Source organism: Anomaloglossus baeobatrachus, chromosome 5 (genome assembly GCF_048569485.1).
Source record: "Anomaloglossus baeobatrachus isolate aAnoBae1 chromosome 5, aAnoBae1.hap1, whole genome shotgun sequence".
Lineage (NCBI taxonomy): Eukaryota > Metazoa > Chordata > Amphibia > Anura > Aromobatidae > Anomaloglossus > Anomaloglossus baeobatrachus.
The window spans coordinates 154496068-154517076 of record NC_134357.1 but is presented as its reverse complement, the minus strand read 5'-3'; the positions used below and the strand labels follow the sequence as shown (position 1 = coordinate 154517076).

At 48.1% G+C, this 21009-nt stretch overlaps 1 long non-coding RNA gene across 1 annotated transcript; it reads right to left on the bottom strand.

Annotated features, from left to right (window-relative positions):
- Window positions 1-19219: 19219 nt before the first annotated feature.
- Window positions 19220-19789, bottom strand: LOC142309810 (uncharacterized). Its single transcript, XR_012753999.1, has 3 exons — window positions 19714-19789; window positions 19476-19571; window positions 19220-19391 (listed from the first exon to the last, which is right to left on the bottom strand). It is a non-coding gene; the product is annotated as an uncharacterized LOC142309810 (long non-coding RNA).
- Window positions 19790-21009: the final 1220 nt, after the last annotated feature.

Sequence of the window (21009 nt, the reverse complement as noted above, 5' to 3'; positions counted from 1 at the left end):
AGGTGGATTCTCCAATCTCCAGGCTTGCGGCTAGAGCTATAGTTGCAGTGGAGATGGGACTTCACTTAAAGATGCCAGACAGATGGACTCTGGTTGAAATCTGTCTATGAGGCTATCGGCGTGTCGGTTGCTCCGGCATTTACAGCCGTATGGGCACCCTAAGCTTTTCAGCTGTTCTTGCACAGCTGGTCTTGAGCATATGTACATTTGTGCCGCAGGGGCGTCCGTAACCTCGCAATGTCTGCATTGCGACTTACCCTATTAATGCTGTCCTGGAAGGACAGTCGAGGTTTCGGTCCTTCCCAAGCTCGGGCAGGTCCCAATTGTCCTCGTCCAAAAGAGCTGAAAAGCCTCAGAGGGGCTCAGTTTCCGGGGGCTCAATCACGCCCAAGGAAGGCAGCCGGAGGAACCGCTACCAAGGCGGTCTCCTCATGACTCTCAGCTCTCTCATCTCTCCGCATCCGCGGTTGATGGCAGACTCGCTCGCCTTTGGCGACATTTAGCTGCCACAGGTCACAGACCGGTGGGTGAGGGACATTGTGCCCACGTGCACAGGACAGAGTTCTGTTCTCGTCCTCCGACTCGATTCTTCAGAACGTCCCCACCTCCCCACCGAGCCGATGCTCTTCTGCAGGCAGAAGGAGTGGTAATCCCTGTTCCTCTTCAGGAACAAGACACGGTTTTCCTCCAATCTGGTTGTGGTGCCAAAAAAGGATGGTTCTTTCCGTTCCGTTCTGGACCTAAAACTGCTCAACAAGCACGTGGAGGCCAGGCGGTTCCGGATGAAACCCTCCGCTCCGTCATTGCCTCAATGTCTCAAGGATATTTCCTAGCATCAATAGTCATCAAAGATGCTTATCTCCACGTGCCGATTGCTACAGAGCACCAATGTTTTCTACGTTTCGTGATGGGAGACGACCATCTTCAGTTCGTAGCTCTGCCATTCGGTCTGGCGACAACCCCACGGGTGTTCACCAAGGTCATGGCGGCAGTGGTAGCAGTCTTGCACTCACAGGGACACTCTGTGATCCCTTACTTGGACGATCTACTTGTCAAGGCACCCTCTCAAGAGGCATGCCAACTCAGCCTGAATGTTGCGCTGGAGACTCTCCAGACGTTCGGGTGGATCATCGACTTCTCCAAGTCAAACCTGTCACCGACCCAATCACTAACGTATCTTGGCATGGAGTTTCATACCCTCTCAGCGCTAGTGAAGCTTCCGCTGGACAAGCAGCGGTCACTACAGACTGGGGTGCAGACTCTCCGGCAAGGTCAGTCGCACTCCTTAAGACACCTCATGCACTTCCTCGGGAAGATGGTGGCGGCAATGGAGGCGGTTCCATTTGCGCAGTTTCATCTGCGTCCTCTTTTTGGGACATTCTCCGCCAATGGGATGGGAAGTCAACATCCCTGAACAGGAAAGTATCCTGTTCACAGAAGGACTCTCTGCAATGGTGGCTTCTTCCCACCTCATTATCACAGGGAAGATCCTTCCTACCACCGTCTTGGGCGGTAGTCACGACAGACGCGAGTCTGTCAGGGTGGGGAGCAGTTTTTCTCCACCACAGGGCTCAGGGTACATGGACTCAGCAGGAGTCCACCCTTCAGATCCATGTTCTGGAAATCAGAGCAGTGTATCTTGCCCTACTAGCCTTCCAGCAGTGGCTGGAAGGAAAGCAGATCCGAATTCAGTCGGACAACTCCACAGCGGTGGCATACATCAATCACCAAGGAGGGACACGCAGTCGGCAAGCCTTCCAGGAAGTCCGGCGGATTCTGACGTGGGTGGAAGCCACGGCCTCCACCGTATCCGCAGTTCACATCCCCGGCGTAGAAAACTGGGAAGCAGACTTCCTCAGCCGCCAGGGCATGGACGCAGGGGAATGGTCCCTTCACCCGGACGTGTTTCAGGAAATCTGTAGCCGCTGGGGAAGGCCGGACGTCGACCTAATGGCGTCCAGGCACAACAACAAGGTCCCAACCTTCATAGCACGGTCTCGCGATCACAGAACTCTGGCGGCAGACGCCTTAGTGCAAGATTGGTCGCAGTTCCGGCTCCCTTATGTGTTTCCACCTCTGGCACTCTTGCCCAGAGTGCTACGCAAGATCAGATCCGACTGCAGCCGCGTCATACTCGTCGCCCCAGACTGGCCAAGGAGGGCGTGGTATCCGGATCTGTGGCATCTCACGGTCGGCCAACCGTCGGCACTACCAGACCGACCAGACTTACTGTCCCAAGGGCCGTTTTTCCATCGGAATTCTGCGGCCCTGAACCTGACTGTGTGGCCATTGAGTCCTGGATCCTAGGGTCTTCAGGATTATCCCAAGGGGTCGTTGCCACCATGAGACAGGCTAGGAAGCCCACGTCCGCTATGATCTACCACAGAACGTGGAGGATATTCTTATCCTGGTGCTCTGCTCAGGGAGTGTCTCCCTGGCCTTTTGTATTGCCTACCTTTCTTTCTTTCCTGCAATCTGGGTTAGAAAAAGGTTTGTCGCTCGGCTCCCTTAAAGGGCAAGTCTCGGCGCTATCCGTCTTTTTTCAAAAGCGTCTACCACGACTTCCTACGGTGCGCACGTTCCTGCAGGGGGTTTGTCATATTGTCCCCCCGTACAAGCGGCCGTTAGATCCATGGGATCTGAACAGGGTACTAGTTGCCCTCCAGAAGCCGCCCTTCGAGCCTCTGAGGGAGGTTTCACTTTCTAGACTATCACAGAAAGTGGCTTTTCTGGTAGCGATCACATCTCTTCGGAGAGTGTCTGAGCTAGCAGCGCTGTCATCCAAGGCTCCTTTCCTGGTCTTCCACCAGGACAAGGTAGTGCTGCGCCCCATTCAGGAGTTTCTCCCGAAGGTGGTATCCTCTTTTCATCTTAATCAGGATATCTCTTTGCCTTCTTTTTGTCCTCATGCAGTTCATCGGTATGAGAAGAATTTACATTTGTTAGATCTGGTGAGAGCACTCAGAATCTACATTTCCCGCACGGCGCCCCTGCGCCGCTCCGATGCACTCTTTGTCCTTGTCGCTGGTAAGCGCAAAGGGTCGCAGGCTTCCAAAGCCACCCTGGCTCGATGGATCAAAGAACCAATTCTTGAAGCCTACCGTTCTGCTGGGCTTCCGGTTCCATCAGGGCTGAAGGCCCATTCTACCAGAGCCGTGGGTGCGTCCTGGGCATTGCGACACCAGGCTACGGCTCAACAGGTGTGCCAGGCAGCTACCTGGTCGAGTCTGCACACTTTCACCAAACATTATCAGGTGCATACCTATGCTTCGGCGGACGCCAGCCTAGGTAGAAGAGTCCTGCAGGCGGCAGTTGCCTCCCCGTAGGGGAGGGCTGTCTTCGCAGCTCTAACATGAGGTATTTCTTTACCCACCCAGGGACAGCTTTTGGACGTCCCAATCGTCTGGGTCTCCCAATGGAGCGCCGAAGAAGAAGGGAATTTTGTTACTTACCGTAAATTCCTTTTCTTCTAGCTCCTATTGGGAGACCCAGCACCCGCCCTGTTGTCCTTCGGGATTTTTGGGTTTTTTCGGGTACACATGTTGTTCATGTTGAACGGTTTTTCAGTTCTCCGATGTTACTCGGAGTGAATTTGTTTAACCAAGTTATTGGCTTTCCTCCTTCTTGCTTTTGCACTAAAACTGGTGAGCCAGTGATCCCACTGGGGGTGTATAGCCAGAAGGGGAGGGGCCTTACACTTTTTAGTGTAATGCTTTGTGTGGCCTCCGGAGGCAGTAGCTATACACCCAATCGTCTGGGTCTCCCAATAGGAGCTAGAAGAAAAGGAATTTACGGTAAGTAACAAAATTCCCTTCTTTTGCCAGACAAGCAAAGGCATGCATCATAGGCTGTGCATGTCACATGTCCTTGCCTTATAAGACACGGCCATTTTCCCTGTCGCTGCCATTATTTCTCTGCTGCGTGAGGGTGACAGTCACCGCTCCCGCCTGCTGCTGCTGTGTGCTCTATAGCGATACAGTGAAATCTACACAGCGCTTTAGGGATTGGGATTAGGGACTACTGGTTATTTCAGCCCTTTTCAGGGCTGATTTACAGGAGTTCATAGCCATAGCTGCTAGGCAGGTCCGTGCAAACGCTGTGTAGGGCTTTAGATAACAGTGTCTGGCTACCTCAGCTCAGGCAATTCCTTGCTGAATTTTTTCATTAGCAGGGATGGAAAGTGAGGCTTCCTTTGCTGTCCACTGACACAAAGCACCCTTGTATTCTACCCACTTGCCCATTTGTGCTACGCTATTTTATTTCCCCAAAGAGCTGACACTTTTTGTGCCATCCTAAAAGTGTCTGGAATACTAAGTTAGTGTTCCTTTGCTGTCCACTGACCCACAGCACCCGTGCATTCTACCCACCTGCCCAGTTTTGCCATGCTATTTTATTTTCCCAAAGAGCTAATGTCGTGGGTGGGGAGGACGCCACCGCTGTGCGCTCGCTAACGCTCGGGTCCGGTGCTGCTGCGGCTGCTTGGTGGCTCTAGCGGTGGGCCGGATCCGGGGACTCGAGCGGCGCTCCTCACCCGTGAGTTAAAAGGGTGGTTGGTTTGGGGGATTTATTCCGTGACGCCACCCACGGGTCGTGGTGAAGATGGGCACCACCGCTGCTGGTGACGGGGATCCCGGGAACGATGGTAGGGAGCAGCTGGGATGTTGTTTTCCCCCTCCGTGGGTAGGGGTCGGTGGTCCCGGGGCCCGGTGATGTGACGGGGAGGCAGGGTTGGTGAGGTGCAGGGTTGCAGGGACAGCGCGGCACGGTGCCGGATGGAATGGGTGTACTCACTCAGTAAGAGATGCACAAAGTCCTCGGTAAACCAAACGGCTGGATGGACGGGTCCCGCAGCCGGCTGCAGTGTCTCTCCCCGGACAGGTGATGGCGGCTGTCTTTCCCTGCACCTTGATGTACTTGGTTGACTACTATGGATCCCCAACGGTAGTCCGCTCCCTGGTGTATGGATGCCGGAGGAGCCCGTTTGCCCGCTGGCGCTGGCCCTTGGGTCTCTAGCCTTAGGCGGTAGCTGTATACATTCACGGTGTGTGCGGTTGCCTTCTATCGGGTCTTTGGCTGTTAGAAAACCCCTGGGGTTCCGGTCACACTCGGATTTGACTATTGTCGGCGGCTCCAAGCCTGGTCGGGGTCCGATGGCTCTGTCTGTGTGTGCTGGTTTCACTTCGCTCCCCGGTCAGTACCGGCGGGCCAACGTCCGACCCCGGTCCTACGGTTCCGCATTGCTTCACCACTCCTGCAGACGACCACCACTGTCTGCCAACCTTGCTGTCAGTGCCTGGGCCACAAACCCAGACACTCCTCTCTTCAACCTCCTCAACTCAACTCCTGAACTGTTTTGTCTGTTTTTCCCGCCTCCAGGCCTGTGAACTCCTCCGCGGGTGGGGCCAACCACTTGGCTCCACCCCACCTGGTGTGGACATTAGACCCTGGAGGGAGGCAACAAGGATTTTTGTTTGGCTAATGTTACTGTCTAGTGGGGGTGGGGGTGTTTGAGTGTTACCTGTGACGACCTTGCTAGTCCAGGGCGCCACATTCCCCCTTGGTGAAATGCAGACCGTCCGCGGTTTTATTTTTTTTTTCCAAAAACTGTAAAATATAAATTAACATGTAAACATATCAAACATATAAGCATTTTTGTTAGATCACTTGAACGTTGCACATATAAAAACACTTTTAATAATAACGGATGGACGGCTGTGTTCCGCTCTCCCACCCAAGCAACCTAGCCCTGATGCTGCCCCTAAGAAGTGGGCAGCACCCCTTGACCCCAGTCCAGGTTCAGGCTGCCCGAGCGGGAACGGGTACGGTTACTCGCACCCGGCTGTCACTTCAAGGGACCCCACGTCCAGGGGGAACCCTGACCCCTGAGGATGGCCACCGGTCCTGGTAGTGGCCAGGCCCCAGCCTCCTCTGCTGCGGGCCCTTCCTCCAATCTGCCTCTCCGGAGGCGGCAACGGTTTCCATCCCATAAAACTATTTACAAGCCCACCAGTTCGTGGGTGGCCTGCCAGTTCTCGGCCATGTCCATGAGTAGTTCCTCATGTAGGTGGTGAAAACACAGAGAGTCTCTCCGGGGACAACTTGCCGGCAACGGCCGGAATAATCAAGTAGACAATCAGATGATCTTCAGTTGATTTTTGTCATTTATTCTGCTGAGGGTCCCAACAGGGGATAACTTGCTTGCAACGGCGGACCGCTGCCTATTCCACCTCTTCCTCTGAGGTAGCCTCGCCCTCCACTGTTAATATTGCAAACATCCGGTGGCAGGCCTGGTGGGAGAGGGCCGCCCGGTATCGGTTCCCTCCAACGCGCTGGACATAGAAAGCTACGTGCGCATTGCCATTGTGAAGGCTCTCACCCGCTTCCTCGGACTCCGAGACCGGCTCTGTGTCAGCCCCCGAGCTGCTATCATCTGACTCCAGGGAACTAATGGTGGGACTTGGCAGGTCGGTAACGGTTTCCAGCTGAGCCCAGACTCGTGGCTCTTCCATGACAAGTGACCCGTCATTGGCCAGTGTATTGAGGTCTGCCATCGGTTCTTCTAAGTCACCCGATCCAGCTATTGATTGGCTGGCTTCCTCTCGGGCCTCCGGGCCCTGGCGTGGCAACACGGACTCTGCCACCTCCATCGGGGACGGCGGTCTGAACAGGGTTGTACGGGTGGTCAGCACAGGCAATGGGTCGGGCCCCGCTGGGGCCAGGGGTAGACCGAACCCTTCAGCCGCAGCGGCCGGTCCTTCAGGGACACAAGGGCGTGGGTCACTCGCCAGCTCCTCTAGCATGGCCTCTATTTCATGCGCCCGCACGACCGCAGCCAGCTCCTCCATCTCAGCGGTCCAGCGATTTAGCAGGTCCCGTACCTGGGCTCGGTTACGGCAGCACAATAACATCACTTAGGTATTCAGCCAAGCCGCCGTCCCTGAGGCAGGCTCCAGAGACTCAGGCCTCTCAGGTGGTGCGGACATTTTGCAAGCTGCTTCCAGAAACTGGCTATGTTTGCAGAGTCCTGGCGTCCCCGCTTTTATAGCCTCGGCTACATTAGGCAGACACACACCCGCCCCCCCCTTGGTTCTCTTCAGCACTTCCGCTTGTTGGGGGCGGGGCTTCGCTTTCTCACCTTCCCTGCTTGGAGAAGACGCTCGAGCGCGAGATTTTCGTGCCAAGATGGCGGCGCTTCAAAATTTTCAGCTGGACACCGCCGGCGGAGATCACAAGGCGCACTTCTACTGGTAAGTAGATGGGTTCAATCCTGTTCATTACGCCAAGTTGTCGTGGGCGGGGAGGACGCTGCCGCTGCGCCTTCGCTAACGCTCAGGTCCGGCGCTGCTGCGGCTGCTCGGTGGCTCGAGTGATGGGCCGGATCCGGGGACTCGAGCGGCGCTCCTCGCCCGTGAGTGAAAAGGGTTGTTGGTTTGGGGGATTTAGTCCGTGACGCCACCCACGGGTCGTGGTGAAGATGGGCACCACCGCTGCTGGTGACGAGGATCCCGGGAGCGATGGTAGGGAGCAGCTGGGATGTTGTTTTCCCCCTCCGTGGGTAGGGGTCGGTAGTCCCGGGGCCCGGTGATGTGACGGGGAGGCAGGGTTGGTGAGGTGGAGGGTTGCAGGGACAGCGTGGCGCGGTGCCAGGTGGCACGGGTGTACTCACTCAGTAAGAGATGCACAAAGTCCTCGGTAAACCAAACGGCTGGATGGACGGGTCCCGCAGCCGGCTGCAGTGTCTCTCGACGGACAGGTGATGGCGTCTTTCTTTCCCGGCACCTTGATGTACTTGGTTGACTACTATGGATCCCCAACGGTAGTCCACTCCCTGGTGTATGGATGCCGGAGGAGCCCGTTTGCCCGCAGGCGCTGGCCCTTGGGTCTCTAGCCTTAGGCGGTAGCTGTATACCCTTACGGTGTGGGCGGTTGCCTTCTATCGGGTCTTTGGCTGTTCGAAAACCCCTGGGGTTCCGGTCACACTCGGATTTGACTATTGTTGGCGGCTCCAAGCCTGGTCGGGGTCTGATGTCCCTGCCTGTGTGTGCTGGCTTCACTTCGCTCCCCGGTCAGTACCGGCGGGCCAACGCCCGACCCCGGTCCTACGGTTCCGCGTTGCTTCACCACTCCTGCAGACGGCCACCACCATCTGCCAACCTTGCTGTCAGTGCCTGGGCCACAAACCCAGACACTCCTCTCTTCAACCTCTTCAACGCAACTCCTGAACTGTTCTGTCTGTTTTTCCCGCCTCCAGGCCTGTGAACTCCTCCGTGGGTGGGGCCAACCGCTTGGCTTCGCCCCACCTGGTGTGGACATCAGACCCTGGAGGGAGGCAACAAGGATTTTTGTTTCGCTAATGTTACTGTCTATGCTACTGGCTAATGTTACTGGGTGTTTGAGTGTTACCTGTGACGACCTGGCTAGTCCAGGGCGCCACACTGACACTTTTTGGGACTTCCTAAAAGTGTCTGGAATACTAAGTTAGTAGTCCCTTGCTGTCCACTGACCCACAGCACCCGTGCATTCTACCCACCTGCCCAATTTTGCCACGCTATTTTAATTGCAAAAAGTGCTGCCACTGTTAGGGGCATACTCCAGTTGTCTGGGATACTACCTTAGTGTTCCTTTGCTGCCAAGCAAGGTACACCACATGTGCATTCTACACTCCTCTCCATTACTGCTATGCAATTTTAATTTACAAAAGTGCTGCCACTGTTAGGGGCATACTCCAGTTGTCTGGGATACTACCTTAGTGTTTTTTTGCTGCCAAGCAAGGTACACCACATGTGCATTCTACAATCCTCTCCATTTCTGCTATGCAATTATTAACTGCAGGTAGTACATCCAATCTGTGATGAAGGTGCAGGCGTGGATACAATGTTGCCTTCATTCGGTGCTTCTCTCGATGTCTGACAGAGCTCAACACGACCAGCTGTTTCCACTTCCAAAACAACTGATGACCTGCCAATCACACTCCCTGTTGCGGGTAAAGGGTTGGAAGGTCAGCGTGAAAAAGCATGTGTGACTGCTGTCCACAGAGTTACAGAGGATGAAGAGCACTTGATGGGGCAGACGGTGGTTGCACAGCTCCGCTAGGCCGCATTGTAGCACAGTGAACTTCCCATTGCGACTTAGGCTTCATTTAAAGTTGTGTACAGGGTGGTCTCTCCAGTATACATCAAAACCACGCAACAGGAAAAGGACTCTAGGCAGTTTGGTTGATAAATGATTGTTTAACTTTCCCAAAACAAACAATAAGAAGCATGCATAAAACTGAAAGAATAGAACAATCTATTCACAATTCCAAAAATCTACACACCTATGCTGCAACACTCGTAATGGCGATTTATACACCCTGCTCACCAAATTTGGACTAACCAAGGGACTGAGTAAACAGTTGCCTACTACATGGTAATCAGTGGCGTAACTAGAGTTTGATGGGCCCCGGTGCAAAGTTCAGACCTGGGCCCCCTTTCCACGTACACCGACACTTAGGGTACGGGATAATGACACTGACACTCGGGGTACATGATAATGATGCTGACACTTGGCTCTTACCTATAGCACCCAGATTTCCCATGATCTGAAATCCCTATATCAGCACCCAGCTTTCCTATGTTCTGATATCCATCTTGTCCTCGGCACACTGCTTCCCCATGCTCTGCTATACATCTTTCCCTCAGCACCCAGCTTTCCCACATCAGAGCATGGGAAAGCTGGGTGCTGAGAGAAGATGTATAGCAGAGCATGGGAAAGCTGGGTGCTGAGGAAAAAGAGCCTTTTTCCCTCAGCACAAAACGTTCCCATCCCATGCTTGTATCTTTGTCCCCCTTGTATATACAGTTAGGTCCAAAATTATTTGGACAGTGACACAATTTTCGCGAGTTGGGCTCTGCATGCCACCACATTAGATTTGAAATGAAACCTCTACAACAGAATTCAAGTGCAGATTGTAACGTTTAATTTGAAGGTTTGAACAAAAATATCTGATAGAAATTGTAGGAATTGTACACATTTCTTTACAAACACTCCACATTTTAGGAGGTCAAAAGTAATTGGACAAATAAACCAAACCCAAACAAAATATTTTTATTTTCAATATTTTGTTGCGAATCCTTTGGAGGCAATCACAGCCTTAAGTCTGGAACCCGTGGACATCACCAAACGCTGGGTTTCCTCCTTCTTAATGCTTTGCCAGGCCTTTACAGCCGCAGCCTTCAGGTCTTTCCGTCTTAAGTCTGGATTTGAGCAAGTGAAATGCATGCTCAATTGGGTTAAGATCTGGTGATTGACTTGGCCATTGCAGAATGTTCCACTTTTTTGCACTCATGAACTCCTGGGTAGCTTTGGCTGTATGCTTGGGGTCATTGTCCATCTGTACTATGAAGCGCCGTCCGATCAACTTTGTGGCATTTGGCTGAATCTGGGCTGAAAGTATATCCCGGTACACTTCAGAATTCATCCGGCTACTCTTGTCTGCTGTTATGTCATCAATAAACACAAGTGACCCAGTGCCATTGAAAGCCATGCATGCCCATGCCATCACGTTGCCTCCACCATGTTTTACAGAGGATGTGGCGTGCCTTGGATCATGTGCCGTTCCCTTTCTTCTCCAAACTATTTTCTTCCCATCATTCTGGTACAGGTTGATCTTTGTCTCATCTGTCCATAGAATACTTTTCCAGAACTGAGCTGGCTTCATGAGGTGTTTTTCAGCAAATTTAACTCTGGCCTGTCTATTTTTGGAATTGATGAATGGTTTGCATCTAGATGTGAACCCTTTGTATTTACTTTCATGGAGTCTTCTCTTTACTGTTGACTTAGAGACAGATACACCTACTTCACTGAGAGTGTTCTGGACTTCAGTTGATGTTGTGAACGGGTTCTTCCTCACCAAAGAAAGTATGCGGCGATCATCCACCACTGTTGTCATCTGTGGACGCCCAGGCCTTTTTGAGTTCCCAAGCTCACCAGTCAATTCCTTTTTTCTCAGAATGTACCCGACTGTTGATTTTGCTACTCCAAGCATGTCTGCTATCCCTCTGATGGATTTTTTCTTTTTTTTCAGCCTCAGGATGTTCTGCTTCACCTCAATTGAGAGTTCCTTAGACCGCATGTTGTCTGGTCACAGCAACAGCTTCCAAATGCAAAACCACACACCTGTATTCAACCCCAGACCTTTTAACTACTTCATTGATTACAGGTTAACGAGGGAGACGCCTTCAGAGTTAATTGCAGCCCTTAGAGTCCCTTGTCCAATTACTTTTGGTCCCTTGAAAAAGAGGAGGCTATGTATTACAGAGCTATGATTCCTAAACCCTTTCTCCGATTTGGATGTGAAAACTCTCATATTGCAGCTGGGAGTGTGCACTTTCAGCCCATATTATATATATAATTGTATTTCTGAACATGTTTTTGTAAACAGCTAAAATAACAAAACTTGTGTCACTGTACAAATATTTCTGGCCCTGACTGTAGTTCTCCAAATACTATAATGGCACCCACATAGCCTTCCAAATAGTATAAAGGGTCCCACATAACCCTTCATATATTAGAATAAACTTCCATAGTCCTCGATGTATTATAATGCATTTCCCATAGTTCTCCATGCATTATAATTCACCCCATAGTACTCAATATATTATACTGAACCACATAGTCCTCCATATATTATACTGCACCACATAGTCCTCCATATATTATACTGCACCCCCATAATCCTCCATGTATAAAATAGCCCTCCAATTATTATAATGAATTTCTCATAGTTCTCCATATATTATAATTCACCCCATAGTTCTCCATATATTATACTGCACCACATAGTCCCCAATGTTTTATAATGCACCCCCATAGTCCATGTATAAGGTAGCCTCCATAGTCCTCCATATATTATAATGTAGCCCCCATAGTCCTATATGTGTTATAACGCAACCCCATAAAACTTCATATTGCATTATGCAACCCCATACTCCTCCATGCATAATGCACCCCTATATTCCATGTATAAGGTGTCCTTCATTTTGTATTATGCAGCCCCCCAGACCTCCATATATAATAATGCAGCCAGCCTCTCCAAGCCTCCATGTATAATAATGCAGCCTCCCAGACCTCCATATATAATGTAGCCTCCCCAGACCTCCATGTATAAAGCAGCCTCTCCAGGCCTCTATGTATAAAGACAACTCAGTGATTAGCTCTATTCCACATAAGTTTTAAAATAGAATATTAATATTAAAATCATTTCATGCATTGTTGCAGACTACACACAAGGGGCTGCTGTTTTTTGCATCTGCTTTTGTCTGTTTAGTCACTATAGCAATAGCAAAATGGTCTTCAGCTGTGGACTTGGAGAGCTGAGGAGATTCTGTCTATGAACAGAAGGGAAAGCTAAAGGTGTGCATTACAGCAAGGAGCCACCGCGGAAATACTTCGGTCAATTGTGAGGGGAGTCGTGTTGGAGTTGGGTGAGGAGGACCTTAACGCCTGTGAGCTGCATCCTGTGCCAGAGACCAACATTCTTCCGGTGCTGTCTATACTGTTTACCGTGAGAGGAGCGTAAAGTCTGTATTTATGGCAAATGGACACCACAGTACCCGGGTACGGTAGGGTGGGCCCATACAGTAATGCGTGCACACAACACTTTGTTTTATTAGCAAAACACATATCTGATCTGGTTAGGCCGACTATATAGACAATAAGACTTGCTGCCTCTGCACTGTCAAATTGTCGCTTACAGTTAAAATCATAGAGGGACAGCGACACATGTTTGCATTGACTGTTGCTTTACAAGATTTCCAGGACTGTTTTGCTGAGCTGTGTGGTTTACATTCACACTGTTATCATCTGCCTTATCTGTGAGGCTTCAGCTAACAAGGGTATTCAGGGGGGGGTAATGGGTTTTGTCTATGTTTATGTAGATAACTTGTAAGCTCTTGTGATGCGCCACTGGGAAGTCGTGTTCGGACACACACACACACACATAACTACCGCGGTCGCAGCGGTCGCGATCGCGGCCGGGCCCGGGAGGTTAGGGGACCGGTGGCCGCCAGGCAGATCAGCAGCCAGCTCCTGTCAGTGTGAGAGGAGCCGCGCTGATCTGTCACAGACCACGCGGCTGCTATTTGACCCGCTGCCGCCGCCGACACCGGGCCCCCCTGCCTGGTGTCAGCGGTGGGACTGGGGCCCCCTACCTGGTGTCAGCAGCTGCGGCATCTCCCCCATCACCGCGCACAGTAATGATGAAGCATAGCACGGCCGGTGCCGCGATATGCATCACCATTCTCCCCCTGCGCGGTGACGTCACTCCCGAGTGACTGCTGTGCTGAGTGCACAGAGTGCAGGAAGGGAGGACGCCGACTGCAACACCGGGAGAACGAGCTACGGGGAGGACAGCAGCGGTGGAAGGAAGAGAGAAGGTGAGTACTTGTTTTTGTTTTTTTGTTTTTTTTAATATAAGTGAGTAAACGGTGGCCAGAGGCTTGGGAAGGCTGTTCTGGGGAAGCTGCATTATTATACATGGAAGCCTGGAGAGGCTGCTTTATACATGGAGGTCTGAGGAGACTGCATTATATATGGAGGTCTTGGGAAGCTGCATTATTATACATGGAGGCCTGGAGAGGCTGCTTTATACATGGAGGTCTGAGGAAGCTGCATTATATATGGAGACCTGGAGAGGCTGCTTTATACATGGAGGTCAGAGCAGGTTGCTTTATACATGGAGGTCTGGAGAGGCTGCATTACTATACATGGAGTCCTGGAGAGGCTGCTTTATACATGGAGGCCTGGAGAGGCTGCTTTATACATGGAGGCCTGGAGAGGCTTCTTTATACATAGATCGTATAGTACTAGCGAGGTGGCTGAGCGAGCGAGGTGCTGAATTGAAGTAAAGTGCTGAATTTAAGATAAGTGCATAGTTTCAACACAATTACATAGTGGTGATAACTGTAATTGTTGAATTTCATTAGGGAATTGTGTGTCTGTTTGTGATTCTGTGAAAAGGGAAAAAAAAAAAAAGTTAGTCTTGTGATTTAATTAGTAGGATTAGTCACACCTGTTTCTAGAAGCTTCCAGCAGCTTCTGGTAGTCATTGTACATCTATATAAACCAGCCAGTACTAGCGAGGTGGCTGAGCGAGCGAGGTGCTGAATTGAAGTAAAGTGCTGAATTTAAGATAAGTGCATAGTTTCAACACAATTACATAGTGGTGATAACTGTAATTGTTGAATTTCATTAGGGAATTGTGTGTCTGTTTGTGATTCTGTGAAAAGGGAAAAAAAAAAAAGTTAGTCTTGTGATTTAATTAGTAGGATTAGTCACACCTGTTTCTAGAAGCTTCCAGCAGCTTCTGGTAGTCATTGTACATCTATATAAACCAGCCAGTACTAGCGAGGTGGCTGAGCGAGCGAGGTGCTGAATTGAAGTAAAGTGCTGAATTTAAGATAAGTGCATAGTTTCAACACAATTACATAGTGGTGATAACTGTAATTGTTGAATTTCATTAGGGAATTGTGTGTCTGTTTGTGATTCTGTGAAAAGGGAAAAAAAAAAAAAAAAAAAAAAAAAGTTAGTCTTGTGATTTAATTAGTAGGATTAGTCACACCTGTTTCTAGAAGCTTCCAGCAGCTTCTGGTAGTCATTGTACATCTATATAAACCAGCCAGTACTAGCGAGGTGGCTGAGCGAGCGAGGTGCTGAATTGAAGTAAAGTGCATAGTTTCAACACAATTACATAGTTTGACACAAGAACATAGTTTGAATTTATCCTTATACGTTTCCCATTGGGTTTCTTTCGTTTTTTTCTCTTTGTTTTTCTACTTTACTGTTGATCCCCATTTGATAGGTGCTCCATGGACAATGCTACCAGGTGTGTATCTTGTCAGATGTATGCATGCCTTGAGCAGCCGTTCGAGGGTGAATATGTCTGCACTCGATGCAAGCATGTTGCGTATTTGGAAGCCAAGGTAACTGATCTAAATAAGCAGCTTGCAACACTAAGGGGCATTGCAAACCTGGAGAGGAGTTTAGAGCTCACTGAGCTTTCTCTGGCTGGGGCCAGTGATATGGAGGAGGGTGGAAGTGGGGAAGATCAGGACCCAGAGGTAGGTAGCTGGGTAACAGTTAGAAGAAGAGGTAGGGGGAAAAGTGTCAGGGAGCCTAGTCCTGACCTGGCACAACCTAGTAAATATGCCTGTTTGGCTGATATCAGGAATGAAGGCCCTGGACTAGGGTCACTACAGCAGGACGTTGCTCCTAGCAACCAGGAAAACAACTGCTGTAGGAAGGAGGGAAATAGGAGTGCAGCAAAACCCAGACAGATGTTGGTGGTAGGGGACTCTATAATTAGGCGGACAGACAGGGTCATCTGTCGCCGAGACCGTGAATGCCAAACAGTGTGTTGTCTGCCGGGTGCTCGGGTTCGGCATATTGTGGATCGGATAGACAGATTGCTGGGTGGGGCTGGGGAAAACCCAGCGGTCATGGTGCACATTGGTACTAATGACAAAGTTAGAGGCAGGTGGAAGGTCCTTAAAAATGATTACAGGGAACTAGGAGAGAAGCTGAAGTCCAGGACCTCCAAGGTGGTGTTTTCAGAAATACTACCGGTGCCACGAGCGTCACTAGAAAGACAGCGGGAGCTTAGGGAGATAAATATGTGGCTTAGAAATTGGTGCAGGAAGGAAGGGTTCGGGTTCATGGAGAACTGGGCCGACTTCTCAGTCGGCTACAGGCTCTACGGTAGGGACGGGCTGCACCTCAATGGGGAAGGTGCAGCTGTGGTGGGGGAGAAAATGGTCAGACGGATGGAGGAGCTTTTAAACTAGGATTGGGGGGGAGGGAGGGTAGTGGAGCAAATAAGGGGATAGATAGAGCAGATAGAGACAGGGAGATGGTAGGGGTCAATGAAGGATTAGGGGGGGATGGGACATACAAGAAACGTAGGGAGGCTAGGAGTAATAAAGGTGTTAATAGGATTAAATGTCTACTGGCAAATGCAAGAAGTCTTGCAAACAAAATGAATGAATTGGAGACTCTTATGTCAACCGTGGATTATGATGTGGTGGGCATTACGGAAACCTGGCTGGATGAAAGCCATGACTGGGTGACAAACATATAGGGTTATAGTACATTTAGGAGGGACAGGAAAGGCCAAAAAGGTGGTGGGGTGTGTATATTTATCAAATCTAACCTAAAACCTGTGTTGTATGATGACATTGAAGGGAAAAGCAACAATGTAGAGTCAGTATGGGTAAATGTACATGGGGAGGGGAATAATGGAAAAATGCTAATTGGAGTTTGCTATAAGCCTCCAAACATACCTGAACAAATAGAGGGTGAAATGCTGGAACAAATTGAAAAGGCAGCTAATAATAATAATCGGGTTCTTATTATGGGGGATTTCAACTATCCAGACATACAGTGGGACATAGAATCTTCTGGTTCTGCTAAAAGCTGTAAGTTCTTATCTACCATTCAAGACCATTTCCTCTCTCAGATGGTAGGTGAACCGACCAGGGGAGATAATTTGCTAGATCTGGTCCTGTCAAATAGACCGGATACAATTTCAGATCTACAGGTCCGGGAGCACTTGGGCACCAGCGATCATAATATGGTAAGCTTCGACATAATATTCAATAGAACATTTCAAAGGGGGAATGCTAATACCTGGAATTTTAGGAAAGCTGATTTCAACAAATTAAGGGAAGAGCTTAAATGTGTAGATTGGGACAGAGTCATGGTAACTGGGGATACCGAACATAAATGGGGTAAGTTTAAGGATATACTACTAGAGTCCTGTAAAAAACGTATACCCTCTGGTAATAAAATGTCCAGGAATAAAAAGAAATCACTATGGATAAATAAGACTGTACAAAGTATAATAAAACAAAAACAAAGGGCGTTTAAAATCTTAAAAGCTGAGAATACAGAAATAGCATTGCAGGAGTATAAAGATATCAATAGGCAATGCAAAAAAGAAATCAAACAAGCAAAACTAGCTACTGAAACAAAAATCGCCAATGACATTAAAATAAATCCCAAAATCTTTTATAAATACATTAATGCCAAAAGGAAAACAAAGGATAGTATCGGACCCTTAAAATATAATAACAAGTTAGTTATAGAGGACAAACAAAAGACTGAGATATTAAATAGGCATTTCTCATCTGTATTCACCAAGGAACTGACTGTACCAGGGATCATTCAACAAGTGAAAAATCAAAGTCCACCACCCGATATAATTAATTTAACACAAGATGAAGTACGCCTACGTCTGAGTAAATTAAACATTGACAAATCCCCAGGGCCAGATGGCATTCATCCACGAATATTGAGGGAATTGAGCTCCGTAATCGACAGACCGCTGTATCTCATCTTTTTAGACTCACTTGTAACAGGGTTGGTGCCTCAGGATTGGAGGATTGCTGATGTGGTACCGATATTTAAGAAAGGTAAGAGGGTAGATCCAGGCAACTACCGTCCAGTAAGCCTGACATCAGTAGTATGCAAAGTTTTTGAGGGCATTTTAAGGGATGACATGCAAAAATATATTGCAGAAAATAATATGATAACTGACAAACAGCATGGATTCATGAAAGATAAGTCGTGTCTAACCAACCTGTTGGGGTTCTATGAGGGGGTAAGTGCAAACCTGGATATTGGTAATGCAGCTGATGTGATTTATTTGGACTTTGCAAAGGCATTTGATACTGTACCCCATAATAGCCTTATACTAAAGCTCCAGAAGCAAGGACTAGGGGACACAATATGCAACTGGGTAAGGAATTGGCTAAAAGATAGGAAACAAAGAGTAGTCATAAATGGTACATTCTCTAAATGGGCTATAGTCAGCAGTGGGGTGCCGCAGGGATCTGTGCTTGGACCGATTCTTTTTACTCTCTTTATTAATGACCTTGTGGATGGGATTGATAGTACAGTGTCAGTCTTTGCCGATGACACCAAACTATGTAGGATATTAAAAACTGACCTGGATAGTACAATATTACAAAAAGATCTGGATAAGATGTCAGAATGGGCAGATACTTGGCAAATGAGATTTAATGTTGATAAATGTAAAGTAATGCACCTAGGACGGAGTAATCCTATAGCTGCGTATACATTAAATGGAAGTAAACTCGGGACTACAGAACAGGAGAAGGACTTGGGTATTCTCATTACAAATAAGCTGAGCAGCAGCACTCAATGCCAAGCAGCAGCTGCTAAAGCAAACAAGATTCTAGGGTGTATAAAAAGAGAGATTAGATCCCGTGATCCCAACGTATTGTTACCCCTCTATAAATCACTTGTAAGGCCACATCTGGAATACGGGATCCAGTTTTGGGCTCCACATTTTAAAAAGGACATTCAGAAGTTAGAGTCAGTTCAAAGGCGGGCAACTAGACTATTCCAAGGAATGGAAGGCCTCCCATATGATGGCAGATTGAAAAAGTTAGATATGTTTAGCTTAGAAAAAAGACGTCTCAGAGGAGATCTCATTTATATGTATAAATACATGTGTGGTCAATATAAAGGACTGGCACATGACTTATTTCTTCCAAAAACAATACTAAGGACCAGGGGGCACTCACTGCGAGTGGAAGAAAAGCGATTCCGACACCTAAATAGGAAAGGGTTCTTTACAGTTAGAGCGGTCAGACTGTGGAATGCCCTACCACAAGAGGTAGTAATGGCAGATACTATAACAGCTTTTAAAAAAGGGCTGGATGATTTCCTCAGTACACAAAACATTGTTGATTATAAATGACTTAGTGACTAAATGTAGAACTGGTGAAGGAAGGTTGAACTGGATGGACCTAGGTCTTTTTTCAACCTAAGTAACTATGTAACTATGTAACTATGACCTGGCTCACTATATATATTCGGGTGCTCTGGAGAAACAATCAACTCAACTCCAAAATTATCCCCGGCACTCCAAGAAGAAAGAAAACAATGTCTGGGTATCTTTGATGTTTTTTATTGTGTAATAGTCTTATCTCAACGTTTCGGTCACACCTTGACCTTTATCAAGAGAATATATCAGACTATAAAGAAAACATAAAAACAAAATTAATACATAACACAAGAGATAATTACCAGGAGACACAGCTCCGGTCACTTATATACAATGTACAAAAGAGAACATGTAACACGCATTACAGTTGCAGGGTGAAAAAAGTACAAACATATGGGGTAATAGCATATATATACCCAGGGAGAAGATTAGGACATCATCCGAAGAAATTTGTGTGCAAACTGAAAGTTTATCATGCGTATGTATGAAGAGACGAACAAATGCACATACCTATGAGGCAGAGGAGTCAATATATGAACACTACTCGAAAAGGAGCGATACGAGTCACCACTCAAAAGGAGAGAATGATTGGTGCGTGTGAGCACTAGGTGAAAAAACAGGATAATCGTATTAAAAATCATGCAGTGAATCATGACATGTACACGACTATTGAGTGATTTGTGGGTACCTGTGACTAAACGATTGAAAGTCGGGGTCAGCCAGTCAAAGTCTTAAGGAAATCATGTAATGGTATATTACCAGGGTAGAAGATCACATGTCAAAGCTAGATATAAGTAAAAGAAGAGTGAAATGTAAAAGAAGAGAAAAGATTGTGGAAGAGGAGAGGGGAGGAGGGAGGGGAAGAGGGGGGGAAAAAAGTTCTCAGGGTAAGGAGAGATGTATAAGATATGTATAAGAAAAGGTACCTGTCCAATAGAGATAAAGAGTTTCAGTGGCTACCGTATAGGTACAGCGCCAATCTCATCCGGGAGGAGACAGCCTAATAGAGGAAGATGGAGTGAACATATCGGTAAGTGGAGAAACGTGTATGTAAGGATAATTATACTATGTTCACTACCTGTCAACCGGCGTGGGAAGGTGTACAAGATATCATATGTATCCGGAAACCAGTGAAACTGATCTGGAATTGGCACAAGTTATCCAGTGGGTAATGCAAGTCTGCTATACTTGCTTTAAAACATATAGCCCATAATGGCGCAAGTTAATATTCTATAAGAGAGAAAAAAATCTCTTTGAATAAGCAGTTCCACAAAATATGCAGCATAAGGTGAGGTAAAACCTCCATAGGAAATGACTCGCGCTTACTCACAATCTATAAACAGCCGTGAGGAGGAATTGTATAGGAGTCCTTGTTAAAGGTGGTAGTGGGATAGCAGGAGTTATCCTGATTGTCAATATCAGTGTCCTATATTCGTTGCGGACTTATGACATAAGAAACAAAGGTTAATGCAATGGTATGCCAACAATTTCTCAACCATAAGCAAAAATGGGTGAATCAAATAACAGTACCTCTGAAATGAAACAGCCTGTGTGAAGACAATGCCCTGTGCAGTAGGTTATTCCCAGGGGGGTTGCTTGGAAATGGAACGGTCAAAAAGACCCATGAGGAGCAAAGGGAACCTATAGTTGTAGAGACATAGATTATGGGTGAGCGAAATGAGGAAGTCATGTTAGGGAAGCCCGATGTATGGGGTGATACAGACCTGTGTCCAGTGGAGAAAGTGGCTGGCTGCTGCGCTGGTCTGTGCACTAACGCTGTCTTAAATGCAGGGTTAAATGAGAAGATCAGCTGCAGGTGAAGCTGACTTCTTCCTTTGTTATGTCTTGCATAGGGACGGTAGTGGTGAGAATTGGTACTGCGGCGCTATATCACACTGTGGACTGCTGGACACTGTGTGTCGCTACATTATACGGTGAGGAGTGGTATACAGACCTCCGTGATGTGAGGGAGTAAGTGCCTTTCATGTGACCGCTAGGACAGAAGAGTGAACCAGTGGTGTGTAGAAATCACGTGGTGAAAGGAGCCTAAAAGGAAGAAAAACAGATTAGTAGGCATCTGACAGGGAAGAAAAAAAAAAAAAAAAAAGAATGCCTACTAATCTGTTTTTCTTCCTTTTAGGCTCCTTTCACCACGTGATTTCTACACACCACTGGTTCACTCTTCTGTCCTAGCGGTCACATGAAAGGCACTTACTCCCTCA